General features: G+C 43.0%; 1 protein-coding gene and 1 pseudogene across 3 annotated transcripts in view; both read left to right on the top strand.

Annotated features, from left to right (window-relative positions):
• Nucleotides 1–14535, top strand: part of Ncoa3 (nuclear receptor coactivator 3) — an 85759-nt gene that overhangs the window by 23234 nt on the left and 47990 nt on the right. The gene's annotated exons all lie outside the window — the stretch shown is intronic.
• On the top strand, nucleotides 10908–12380 carry LOC116091406 (annotated as a pseudogene).

Raw genomic sequence — 14535 nt, forward strand, 5'->3', positions numbered from 1 at the left:
GCTGACCTCGAACTCAGAAATCCACCTGCCTCTGCCTCCCAAGTGCTGGGATTAAAGGTGTGTGCTACTACCACTCCGCTTTGTTTTGTTTTTTTGAGACAGAGTTTCTCTGTGTAACAGCCTTGGCTGTCTTGGAACTCACTCTGTAGATCAGACTGGTTCCCAGGTACTGAGGTCAAATGTGTGTGCCAGGCTCCCTTTTTGATTTGTGCCTGTTCTTTCATTAGGGTATAGACTTAGAGGTTTGTTTGTTCTAGGCAAGAGCTCTGTTCTGATTTATATCCCTAGCCTAGCATCTTATTTTTGTGTGTGTGTTTTAAAACCTTTGTTTTTGTTTTTTTCATTATTTTTTGCTGCATTTTCTAATATAACTAAAGTTTCCTTTCTAGGAAATAAGGAAATAGTTGGCACATTGGTTCAAATACCTGTTATTCTAGAGCTCTGGAGGTGGTATAGGACCAGGAGTATATACAAGACACTGACTTACTCAATATAAATGAAGAAAGCTTATATAGGGCTGAAGAGATGGCTCAGCAGTTAAAAACACATGTGCTCTTTGCAGTTTCTGTTCCCAGCGCCCTCATGGAAGTTTACAACTATACAACTGTCTGTAGCTCCAGTTCCGGGGAATTTGATGCCTCTTCTGACCTCTATGGGCTCCTAAATACATGTGATGTACATATATGTACCCAGTCAGGTGTACAGCACATGTTTAAACAAATCTTTTAAAAAGGAGCCTAATATGTTTATGATATTTTAGTTCTTTGCATCTTTGTATAAAACAATATATGACCACAACCCTTCCTTGAGAGTTTAGGGTCTATTTGGGGACATTAGAAATAAACAGGAAAGCTAGATAACTAGAAAACAATTATTTCAAGGAGTAATGAGATAAATTTAACAAGGCAAATGCAAGATTAATTTTCAAATAAATTGTGCAAATAATTGCTTCTAGATGAGGAAGGAGGTTGAAGTTGGTTTGTCTAGATTAAGATTTAAATATATTTCTGTAATATGTTTTCAGCTGATGGTTTTGCGTGAGAGTGTGTATGTGTGTGTGTGTGTGTGTTTATGTATGTATGTGTGTGTATGACAACTTGCAAGAGTTGATTCTCTTACTATGTGGGCTTCAGGTCAGGCTTAGTATCAAGTGTCTACCCTCTGAGCCATCTTGCCAGCCTCATTTTCTTTATCTGAGCCACTCAGTCCCCTGTGGTCCCTGATCAGATGAAGAAGCAGAAATAGGAGATATTTATCTTTGTGCTTGTCAACCAAAGTGTGCATATGTATAATTTGCACACGCTTATAGATACATGTACATAAATAATTATTTAAAAGTGCAAAAAGGTGCTGGGATTAAAGGCAAATGCCACCACTGTCTCTCATGAAAAAAGTCTGTCTGCCCCCCCCCCACCCCCCCACAGGGATTCTCTGTGTTGCCCTGGCTGTCCTGGAACTCACTCTGTAGACCAGACTGGCCTTGAACTCAGAAATTTACCTGCCTCTGCCTCCCAAGCCCTGGGATTAAAGGCGTGGGCCACCACCGCTGTGAAAAAATTTTTAATCAGATACATGCATAAAGAATTCCTCAGAGAAGGCAGGAGTGGTTTTGCCTGCTTATATGTATGTGTACCAGGTGCATGCCTGATGCTCTCAGAGGTCAGAAGAGGGCATCATATCCCCTGGAAAGGCCAGTAGTGAGCCATCATGTGGTGCTGGGAATTGAACCTTGGATCCTTTACAATAACTACTGAACCATTTCTGCAGCCCCTGAATCATAAAAGATATTCTGTGGGGTATGTTAAGGACGTCTCTGGTTTACTTTTAACCATGATCTCTTAGGGCCAGTGGGCATGTCTATGACAGTGACGAGCTGGGCCAGTAGGCATGCCTCTGATACCAGCACCAGGAGCTACAGGAGGGTGGATCAGGAGCTTAGGGTCCTCTTCCTTCATGGTAATCTCAAGGCCAGTCTGGATTACCTGATTGATAGTGTGTCTCCAAAAGAGAGAAATCTCTCAGATGCCGTGAGACATCTCTTCTTCTGAGAGGGCACCAGGCATTTAATTACAGAAAGGGCCAGAGTGTGAAAGGGCAAGATAAGGTACCTAAGGAGATAATAGCTGTGGTTTGGAACCTTGATTTGAATGCTGCCATAGGCATAGGGCCCCTTTTTATGGAAAAGTCATTCATGCTCTCAGCAGCTGCTGGTGCAGAAGAGGCAGTTGTTGAAGATTACTCCCTTATCTATAGATAACATGTGAGAGGCAGGGAGAGAGAGACAGGGAGAGAGAGAGAGAGAGAGAGAGAGAGAGAGAGAGAGAGAGAGAGAGAGAGAGCACGACCTCCTAGCCCAGTCTTGCCTTTCCTCACTGGCATCTAGAGTGGTCTAAGAAAACTTTCATTTACTTTAAAAATATTTTTATGTATATTTATTTTTATGTATATGAGTGTTTTGCCTACATGTATGCCAGCGAACCACGTGTGGCTGGTGTCCAAGAAAGTCAGAAGAAGATCAGAAGAAGATGTCAGATCCCCTGGGACATGTGTGGGTGTTAGACATTCACTTGCAATGAATGATTTAGAAGGGTTTACTGATGGGTATGGTGGCCACAGCTTTAACCTCAGCTTGGGAGTCACAGGCTGGTGGATCTGAGTTCAGGGGAGCCACAGCTACGTAGTGAAACCCTCCCTTAAAAAAGAGAAAAAAGCCAAGAACTTATTTGATTTACTGCTTGAAGTATTTGTTAAAAGATGGCCTATGGAGAAAGAAAGTGAGATGCCTGTTATCCCCTTGGTTTAGTGTTGACGGAGATTGGAATGCCATGTGTGCTCTTTCTTGGAGAGGAAGAACAGAGGCTTGGTGAGAAAGAAGTTGAGTTATTGTATAAAGTCATGACTAATAGAGAAGCTGTCAATGAGTCTCCATGACTTAAGCCAGAGCTCTTGTCTCTGTGCAGTACTGTTATTTGACGAACAGTGTGGAGTCTCAGTAAGGGGTGGAAATTTTTATTTTTTTGAAAATTTATTTTATATGTTTGTATATTTTGCCTTTATGTTTGTCTGTGTACCACATTATGTACCTGGTACCCAGAGAGGCCAGAGAAAGTGTTGAAATTACAGATAGTTTTAAGCCAGTATATGGATGCAGGGGCTTAAACCTGGGTCCTCTGGAAGAGCAGCAGCCAGTGCTTTCACCCTCTAGGCCAGTGGTTCATGATCTTCCTAATGCTGCAACCCTAATATAGTTCCTCATGTTTGATGACCCCCCCAGCCATCAAGATATTTCATTGCTACATCATAACTAATGTAATGTAAATATCTGATGCAGGATATCTGATGTGACTTCAAAGGGGTCGAGACTCACAGATGGAGAACTGCTGCTCTAAGCCATCCTTCTAGCCCCATAGAAATTGGTGTATATTATATATATATATATTTTATTTTTATTTATTTATTTTTAAATTTTTTGGTTTTTCGAGACAAAGTTTCTCTGTGTAGCCCTGACTGTCCTGGAACTTACTCTGTAGACCAGGCTGGCCTCAAACTCAGAAATCCTCCTGTCTCTGCCTCCCACGTGCTGGGATTAAAGGCGTGTGCCACGACCGCCCGGCTGCCCGGCAGTTTTTATATTAATTAGTTAGTTAATTAATTTTTTTTTGAGACAGGGTACACTTTGGCTGTTCTAGATCTCGCTCTGTAGACCAGGCTGGTCTCCAACTCAGACATTTGCTTGTCTCTGCCTCCCAAGTGCTGGGATTAAAAATGTGTGATATCATTGCCCTGCTGGGAATTGGACTTAAAAATAAACAAAAAACCTCTAGCCAGACGTGGTAGAGTACATATCCCAGTACTCATGAGGCAGAAACAGTCAGCTTTCTTTGAGTTCCAGGTCTTGCTGATCTCCATAGCTATTTCCAGGACAGCCAGGGCTCACAGTGAGAGCCTGTCTCAAAAAAAAAAAGTTATATTTGAGAATGCTTACTAGAGTTAATTTTCTGAATTGCATGACATGCACAAAGCCTTCAAAGGTGTAAAGGAAAAGATGGCTGATTTTAGTGTATCCTTTTTGGTATTTTACCTGCAGGTTCTCACTGTAGAGCCTAGGCTGGTCTCGGAGTCTCAGTTCTCGAAACTCAATCTCCAGTGTGGGGCTGCAGCCTCAGTGCTTGGCTTCAGACTTTTTATGCCCAAGTGCCATGTATATATAGAATCTATAGAGAGAAATGAGATTATTGCTTTATAATATGCTGTGAACCTTTCTTGACACTCTATAGTAGTATATCATGATATGGGTAGAACTCAATTTTGTAACATTTTGGCAATATAGCATTGCTATCTTTTTTCTTAGTGTCAACATTTTTTTTTTTTTTTGCCAGGTGCAATGGCACACACTTTCAGTCCCAGTACCCAGGCAGAGGCTATGCAGATCTCTGTGAGCTTGAGGCCAGTATGGTCTACATAGGCAGTTCCAGGCTGCCAGGGCTACATAGACAGGTCCTGTCTCAAAAAACTGACAACAAAACCCTGCATAGTGTCTCCTTATGAGGCCCCAGTTGGCCTGCAGCTCTCCATCTACACTAGCTTGCACGTGTGTGCATGTTCTCCCATGTCTGTTCTAGCAGTTTTGGGGGGGAAATCGCTTTCCCCATGCAGTCATCTCATCAGCACTCAAGGCTTTGCTAATTAATGGTAGATGGGGAGGATTGGGCAGAGTGAAGAAATAAGATTCTATACAGTCAAAATGGAAAAATTGATAAGATCTCACTTAACTTCTTTGTATTTAAAAAAACATTAGCTGTTCTGGACACATAGCTTTTCAGGAATATTTTGGTAGCTTTGTGAAAAAAATGATGAAATTGTTCATTATCTGGTGCTGAGTTTCTGCTGACTGTTGTGATAATAAAATGACTCCTCCCGGCTTTCAGGAAGCACTGCTCGGGAACTGGGGACACGGTGTCACCAGAACACTAAGTGTAGCAGTGTAAACAGTCACGAGTGCACTTCTGTGTCTGGGCTGAAGTCTGCCTCCTTTGTGTTTTCTTCTTTAAGTGTATGCTGGAAGATAATGTCCTCCCCCTCCAGTGGCCGCCTGCCCGTGTGGCCCTTCTTTCTCTCCTTTGATGCAGCATATACCCCAGGGCTAGCTAGCTAGCATCCTACTGCCTGTTGTCTTGCCTCAGACTTCTCAGCCCTGGGTTTACCACTGTGCTACCATTCCTGGATGATTTAATGAACAGTAGAACGGTACTGATTGTATTGAAACATTTAAACTTGTATTTTTCCAAAACAAAATGAATTAGATACTTATTTTTTCCCCATTTAGCAAATAAAGATAATTTTTTTTTGATCAGACCAGATATATGGCTGTGAAGCTAATTTGTGTTTTCTCTGAAGAATAATCAGGAAGGTTAATGTAGAGACTTAAAAAGAAACTGACCCCTTGCCACGCCGTGGGTGAGGGCGAGGTTTTCTGTTTTAAAAATCCTTATGCTCTGGGTTGGCAGAGGATGAGGCACTTTTGTGGAAGCGTTGCCATGGCTACTGCCTTCCAAGTGCTGCCTCAAGGTCACTCATCACTCTTAGCACTGAGTACTCAGATTTTGTAGATCAAATAGCGTTAATTATTATGTCAACTTACTGGAGCATTTCTAGAAAACCTAACCAGTACTTTGAATGTTTTGGGGTAACCTGCCAGATTAGGAGGTTAGTGGCAAATCTATAAAGCCATAGATTATAGTACCTTGATTTTTAAAAATACAACAAATTAACTTGATTGTACTTAGAATGTCTGCCATACCTCCCTTTATTCATTCACAAGTGTGATATAGAGTGCCTGTCTGCCATACCCCCCTTGGTATTTATTCATTCACAAGTGTGAGATAGAGTGCCCTAGTATTTATTCCCTCTAAGTTGTACTTGTTTTCATCTGATAACTAGATGATTGTCCATATTTTTCCAAACTCAATTTCATAGACTTCTGTATCAGGTCGTGTGCTCTTTTTTGTCTAATGTTCCTGTTAATTTTTCTTGTCCTTGGTTTCTAAATTGTAATCTTTTCATTATGAATGTCATATGGTTTATAAAGCTGTTTCTTGGGGAAGGAAAATGTGAAGAGAAATGTCCCCTTAATTGGTCTTTTCTGTGGGTTTTGTTTTGGGCAAGGAGGAATCACAGCCATGTGCTTCCATTAGTGCTTGAAGGTGACTTTGACATCAGAGCTGAGACTGCTTCCTGTAGGAGGAAACAAACAGTGAATGCCATTCACACACCTGACTGACTTTTTTTTTTTAAAGCTAATTACACTCTAACTGGTAGCTGTGCTTTCAGAATTAGACAGATTTGTTCTCACAGGGAGTGGATCTCTGTTCAAAGAGCTGACTCCTGTACAGTATCTAGTCAAGATATTTTATACTGAGCTCTCTCTTGGTGAGGAGATCTGTAAGCATTCCATGTAATACCCACCTGCTAATGAGTGTCTCCTTTCTTGTATTTCTGAAGCAATGTGCTCTTACACCATTATTTTGCTAATGGAAAGTGGAGTTGATTTAAATCCATGTCAGCTGTTAGGGCAGTGAGAGGGTCAGTGGGTCAAGGCGTTTGCTGCCGAGCATAACTACCTGAGTTTGATCCCCATGACCCACAAGATGGAAGAAGAGAACTGACTCTTATGGGGTTGTCCTGGCCTCCATATGTGTACCTTCCAAACACATGAATGAATGAATGAATGAATGAATCAATCAATCAATGAATCAATGAAAGAAAGAAATTAAACCAAACCAAAGTAAACAAATTGTTGTGTGTTGTGATATGATCTACAAGAAAGAATATTGGACATGCCATGGTCTTGTACTGATCCTTCTTCTGTCCCTTGGTTTGGGAACCTGCTCAGTAACTGCACTTCATTTTCCTGTCGAGCATGCTGGTCCCCATGCCCATTGTGACTTTGCAGAGTCGTTGGCTTGTATATTAAAGTTTGGATTATCAGAAATCCGCCTGCCTCTGCCTCCCAAGTGCTGGGATTAAAGGCGTGCGCCACCACCGCACTTCACTCTTGATAGTCTTACAGTGATTTTGTTTTCTAGGTACATTTAGGGAGAAGAGATAAAGTTCTGTTCGTGTGGCTGGCCATGTCCCAAATAGTTAGCAGGGCTCTTTCCTTTGGACTTCTGGGAGTTACTGTGTAGTCGGGCTAGCCTTGCATTAGGAGGCACTCAGTACTGGGATTATAAGTATATACCACTTCACCACATTTTGGAAAATATTTTGTGACCAATATCACAAACTGAGAATAAACTATAGAAATATAAAATCTGCATGTCTAATATTTAGTCTGTGTATATGAGTATGTATGCATGTATGTATGTGTATGTCTGCATGTTCGGGGCAAGACACAGCTGTAGTAAAATGCCTTTCTCTGTTGAGCAAGAGCTTTTGCTGTCCATAAGCTATTGAGTAAGAAGCTAAAGCCTCGCTAGAGCCAGTCATAGTGGTGCACACCTATAATTCTACCACTCAGAAAAGTGGAGGCAGGTAATCCTTATCTAATAATAAGCTTACTTTGAGGCAAGTCTAGTATAGATGAGACCCTGTCATAAAACAGTAAAAGGATAAAAAATACAATTATACACAATTATACCTTCCACAGTGTGTTTGTGTGTGTGTGTGTGTGTGTGTGTGTGTGTGTGTGTGTGTGTATGTATGTATGTATCAATCAGGGTGGCCTTGAACTCATTATGTAGCCCAGGCCAGCCCCAAACTCAGGATAGTCATACCTTAACTTCACATAGAACAAGTTATTACAGCTATGTTCCTATGCCTGGCTGGCTGACTGTCTTTCTTTCTTTCTTTTTTTGGTTTTTGAGACAGGGTTTCTCGGTGTAGCCCTGGCTATTCTGGAACTCACTCTGTAGACCAGGCTGGCCTCGAACTCAGAAATCCGCCTGCCTCTGCCTCCCAAGTGCTGGATCTAAAGGCATGTGCCACCACTGCCTGGCTTTCCCAAAGGTTTCTATTTGTGTTTTGCATGTGTATATGTGTACCATGTGCATTTAGTAACCTTAGAATGCAGAAGAGGGGTGTCAGATCTCTTGGCACAGTAATTATAGATGGTTTGAGGCACCTGTGCTGCTAGGAATCTGAGTCCTCCAAAGAATGCCAGTGCTCTAAACTGCAGAGCCATCTCTCCAGCCCTTAACTAACTTCCTTCCTTCCTTCCTTCCTTCCTTCTTCCCTCCCTCCCTCCCTTCCTTCCTTTCTTCCTTCCTAACTTTTAAGAAAAAAATATAAAATTGTATTTTTTATTAATTCTTTTTTGTGTATGGGAGTCCATAGGGTATATGTGGAGGTCAGAGGATAACTTTTGGAGTTGGTTCTGTTTCCATAATGGAGGGTCCGGATTTAACTCAGTTGACAGAGTTGGTGGCAGGTGCCTTTACTTACTGAGCCATCCCACATGTAACTCACAGCTCTGGACTCTTCACTTTTGTAGCCCTGGCTGTCCTGCCTCCCATTCAATTAACACAGTGCTGTATGCGTACTGTGCTAGTAGCTCTGTAGACAGTAGAAAGGGATCAGAGATGGCCACCAGGAAGGAAGTGTGAGACAGCAGTTGAGAAATACGAGGGAACTGTACAGAGGCTCAGGGAAGCACGTGCTTTAATCACAGCATTCCAGAAGCTGAGGCAGGAGTGGAAGGCCAGCTCCTACATCCTGAGTGCAGGACTGCTGCAGCTCCTAGACGAGGCTGCCTGCGAGGAAGGCAGATGGTGGTCAGAGTTACTTACAGCGGCTAGCTTCCTTCTTCTGCATTTTACTTTATGTGTATAGATATTTTGCCTGCATGTGTGTCTGTGCAGCATGTGTGGTAGAACCCACTGAGATCAGGAGAGGGCATTGATCCCCTGGAACTGGAGTTACAGACAGTTGTAAGCTGCTATGTGGGTGCTGGAAATTGAGCCTGGGTCTTCTGGAAGAACAGCTAGTGCTGAGCCCCTTTCCAGCCCCCAACTTAGTAACTTCCATTGACTGTTTATTTGTTTAAAATGTTATGACAGGACTTAGAGAATTGACTTTTTAAAAAATATGAGTAGATATTGGCACTAATTAGCTGTATAGCCAGACTGGTTTAAATCTGTTTAGAATATTCTTGTTGAGCTCTGCCACGGAAGACAGATGGGATTTTAGCATATCTGAGAATGGCTTCCTCAGAATGTTTCATCAGCTACTAGAGCTGACATGAGAGTCTTTTCTAATAAGTTAATGTGTTAAGACTATAATTTTATAGTTTTGTAAACATTGTGCTATTGCCATATGATGGAAAGTTTAAGTTTTAAATACACTCTTTCTTCCCAGTTCATTTATGTTATTATCAGTCCACTAAAGCCCCACTTGGTTTGCATTGTCCTCGGCATTCCATATTGTTTTGTATGCTCAGCAGATCTGTTCCGTGTATATTAGTATTTCATCATGGGAATTTGCAGTTAGTAGCGCATTTGCATTTAGTATTTTTCCCTTACATGTTGCATATGGCAGTCTGAAGAAAACTTAGGTCCTACTATGTGGGCTCTAGGGGATCAGCCTTGACAGCAAGCACCTTTATCTGCTGATTCATGTCGCCTGTCCTTGACTATTGTGTCTGTGCGTGCTCGAGTGCACACACACGGGAGGATAATTTCAGGTGTCGTGCATAGAAACTCTTTGTCTCCTTTGACACAAGGTCTCCGGTTGGCCTGGGACTTAACAGTTAGGCTAGACTGGCTGACCAGTGAGCCTTCAGAGATCATCTTGTCTCTGCCTTCTAGTGCTGGGATTACAAGAGTGCCACTAAGCTCACAATGCTGTTTTTGGTTGTTGTGTTGTTGATTATTTAACCTGGGTACCAAGCATCAAAACAGATCCTTGGCAAGCCCTTTATTGATTGAGCTATCACTCCCAGCCTCATTTTTTTGTGTATTTGAAAATTTAGGTTATTTTATTTTATTTTTGTTGATTATTTTTCTTGTAATCATTTTTCAGATACTTTTTGGGAGTGAATATATATATGTGTGTGTGTACATGTGTGTTTGGCACACACACGTGTTAGGTAGTTGTGTATGTACACGAAGACTTGCATGTCTTCTAGAATGCCTCTTTTACCTTATTTTTGTTTTGTTTTGTTTTGTTTTTTGTTTTTTCAGAGACAGGATTTCTCTGTGTAGTCCTGGCTGTCCTGGAACTCACTCTGTAGACCAGGCTGGCCTCGAACTCAGAAATCCGCCTGCCTCTGCCTTCCAAGTGCTGGGATTAAAGGCGTGCTCCACCACAGCCCGGCTCACCTTATTTTTTGAGACTGGGTTACTCATTTGGGTAGATTAACTGGCCAGCATTTCCCACGGCTCCCCTGTCTTAGCCTCCCCAGAGTTGTGGCTATCAAGTGTGCTGCTGGGCCTGACACTTCTAGGATGCTGGGAGTCTTAAGTGTGCTGTAGCCCTCTGATGGTTACTCGCAGGTGTCAGTTTGATACCTAGAGTCATTCGGGAGACAGGGAATCTGGGCATGCCTGGATGTTACCTAGATTAGGTGGATACAGACTGACCCACCCACCGGTACCTTGTGCGCACCCAGGATCCTAGACTGTATAGAAAGGAGAAAGAACTAAGGGCAAACGCCCATGCTCTGTACTTCCACTTGGGCTGGAAGTGGAATGCCCCACCCTTCCTTAAGTTGGTCTTGTCAGATGTTTATCACAGCAGTAGAAAAGGCAGTAAGGCAAATCCCGGCAGCAGTATGTTCTTTTCTTTTTTTTCTTTTTGAACTCCTCATAGTTCAGGCTGGCCTGGAACTCAATTTGTAGACTAGGTCGTTCTCTAACTTAGAGATTTGCCTGCCTTTGCTTCCTGAGTGCTGGGATTAAAGGCATGTGCCTTAGTACCTGTTTCATTTTTTGGTTTTTGAAGGTATTTTACACTGCAGTCAGACTGGCCTGGAACTCTTGAGTGCCATCATTTGTCTGGAGCTAACAGTAATTTTCCTGCCTCAGCTACCCTCAAACATTGGGTATCTTTAATTGCTTTTTATTTTTATTTTCTTTGTGGTAGGTATTCATTGAACCAGAGTTTGTAGATTCAGCTAGACTCTCTGTGTAGCCCACCCAGGAACCTTCTCCCATTTTTCTAGTGCTCTGGGACTGTAGGCTTGTGCTTGGCTTTTACATAGGTGCTGAGGTTTTGAACTCCGGCTTACTTTAATGAGTCAGTCATCTCTTCAGCCCCTTGCTACATATGTATTCTGAATTCATGGACTGCATTTTTCCCCTCACCTGTACTCCGAAATAGAGTGTCCTGGACCTTTGGGATGGTGAGACTTGTCACTCACCCATTATAGAACTGCTATCTGAAATAGGAAGGGTTAAAGATATTATCTTAGGTCTTCTTGGTTCATCTGCCCCCAGAGTAATGTGTCTTATTTTAAACTTAGGCTGAATGAAGACAATAAAACAATAAAGACAATAAAGACCCACACTTGAGACCAATACATGATGCCAAGTGTGCTGGCACATAGCTTTGGTCCTCTCACTGGGCAGGCAGATCTCTCTGAGTTCCAGGTCAGCCTGATCTACATAGTGAGTGCTACAAAGTGAGAATTGTCTCAAAAGGAAAAGTAATTAAGAGCATGTGCAGTAGCACTGGAACATTGGTTAGAAGCACTGGCTGTTCTTCCAGAGGACCTGGGTTCAATTCTAGCACCCACACGTCAGCTCACAAAAGTCTGTTATTCCAGTCCCAGAAGATCCCAGTGCCTCCAAGAACACTGTACACATGTGCACAGACATACGTGACAGTAAACACTCACCCACACACAAAATATAACAATAAAAAAACAAAACTAGGCCCCGGTAGCCAGCGGCCTGTGGAGTATCATGCCTAAGTTTTATTGTGACTACTGTGATCTGTATCTCACCTATGATTCTCCATCTGTGAGGAAGACACACTGCAGTATGAAACACCAAGAGAATGTGAAAGACTATTACCAGAAACAGATGGAAGAGCAGGCCCCGAGCCTGACTGACAAAACAACGGCTGCATTTCAACAAGGAAAGATCCCTCCAGCTCCATTCTCTGCTTCTCCACCTGCAGGGGCCATGATCCCACCTCCCCCCAGTCTCCTGGGTCCTCCTCGGCCTGGCATGATGCCTGTACCCCACCCACATGGGAGGCCCTCCCATGATGCCAACGATGGGCTCCCCTCCTCCTGGGATGATGCCTGTGGGACCTGCTCCTGGGATGAGACCACTCACGGGAGGCCACATGTCCATGATGCCTGGGCCTCCAATGCTGAGACCTCCCGCCCACCCTCTGTGGTGTCCACATGGCCTGGCATGACCTGGCCAGACAGATAAGAGCAAAAGTGCTCTTTATCATTTCTTGTTCTGTTTCACCAGGAGATCTTGGTGCTGAGCCTGAGTATTTACTAGATACATGACAAGAAAACTTCCCTTCCTAACAGAGAATACTTTGGAGGGAGAAGTGATACAAAAAAGTATGGTTTTCACTTATATTGTGAAATGTGAAAATAAAATCATCAGCTCTTTTAATTAAAGCAAAACAAAACAAAACCCCAATGTATAGGGTTGGAGAGAGGGGGAGAGAGATAGGGTAGGTTTTGTTTTGTTTTGTTTTTTGTTTTTTTGAGACAGGGCTTCTCTGTATAGCCCTGGCTGTCCTGGAACTCACTCTGTAGACCAGGCTGGCTGCAAACTCAGAAATCCGCTTGCCTCTGCCTCCCAAGTGCTGGGATTAAAGACGTGTGCCACTACCGCCCAGCTTTTTTTTTTTTTTTTTTTTTTTTTTAAGATTTCGGTCCAGTGCCCTCTTCTGGCTCTGAATACAGAGCATATATAGAATACATGCAAGCAAACCACTTACACATTAAAAAAAATCTGAACAAGCAAAAATATAATGCATTTTTGTCAGAAACAAAACATATAACCAAGCCAATAAACAGCAAACAAAAAGTCAGGGATTTGGGAACTCCTGGGATTATAACTGAAGTAAATGCTTATCTAGTGCATTTGAGAAGAAGAGCAGTTTCCCAGTTACCGCCTGCCCTTGGTTGGCTAGGCAGCACATCCTGTTAGTGGTACAGGATGGGCAAACTGATCCCCTGGCTATCGCAGTGAAAACAGAGAAAGAGGCCAAGCCTCCCGGTCCCACAGTCCCACAGTTGGTGACCCAGAGCTCCCCCCCCCCCCCATTGGGACACTGGGTACTGACTAAGCTTTATCATATAGACTGGTAGGTACTTAAGATAATTGCAGGGCTAGGCTATTTGCCTGGAGTCTCTTCAGTGTCACAGAAAAAGGAACAACCATGACCCCTCAGAGCAGCGTGTTATGTGCTCAGTTCTCGGAAGCTGCTTTCTTAGCACAGCCACGAGCAGCTCAGAGTCTAGGGTCTCATCCCTGTGTGAGCACAGCTGACTTCCCTTTCCTAACACGATAGAGAAAGTCCATTTGTTGATTACGCATTTAAGTTGTCAGAAAAAGCATGATAGCAGGCAGACAGATAGAGCTGCGTTCTCAGTCTGTGTAGAGGATGGCAATAATACCCTCCGTACACTGACTCTATGTTTCATTTCGGCTTAGGTGGCCCTGGATAGGTAGCCAGGCTGGCTTTGAACCTGGCTGAAGCTCCCTGCCTGTTTTCAGAGTCTGGGACTTCCTTGAAGTCAGTGTGAACTTCTGCTTTTGGCATTATTTTAATTTGAATTTTATGTATTATTAAATTTTTAATTTGCGTTTGGGTTTTCTACCCACATGTATGTCTTTTTCCTCTGTGTGTGCCTGGTGTCTTCAGAGGTCAGAAGAGGGTGTCAGATTCCCTGGAACTGGAGTTAACAGAATTGTGAGCCGCCATGTTAGTGCTCTGAACCCAGGTCCTCTGGAAGAGTAGTAAGTGCTGTGTGACCGGCAAGCCATCTTCCCAGGCTCCCTCCCTCAGTTTTTTATAATAGTGAGTTTTGTGTTACACAGCCATTATAAACACAACTTGGGTGTGGTGGTGTGCACTTTGGAGGCCAAGGTAGGAGTATCATGAGGTCCAGACCAGTCATGGCTAAGTGGCGAGTTCAGGACAGCTCGGGCTTTATAGTGAGAGCTTGTTCTATATAAAACAAGAGGTATAAGACAACAGAAACACTGGTGGGCAGAGAATGCAGCTCTGAGGTAGAGCTGTGGTCAAGGCCTGGGCTCCACCCCTAGAATGGAAAACAAAACAAAAGACACATTCAAGCGGGCCTAGTGGTACATACCAGATTCTATAACCTAGGAACCTGAGGCAGGGGGATTTCCATTTTGAGGCTAGATGGAAGACATAGTGAGGTGAAATCTCATATCTATGGGTAGAATCTGTAAGGAGTTGGGGAAAATATCAAAATATATTGTATAAAAAATTTTAAAAATAAAAATGTACATTAAAGAAGTAACCAAGGCTGGGCGGTGGTAGCGCACGCCTTTAATCCCAGCACTTGGGAGGCAGAGGCAGGCGGATTTCTGA

Source organism: Mastomys coucha, unplaced genomic scaffold, assembly GCF_008632895.1.
Source record: "Mastomys coucha isolate ucsf_1 unplaced genomic scaffold, UCSF_Mcou_1 pScaffold15, whole genome shotgun sequence".
Taxonomy (NCBI): domain Eukaryota; kingdom Metazoa; phylum Chordata; class Mammalia; order Rodentia; family Muridae; genus Mastomys; species Mastomys coucha.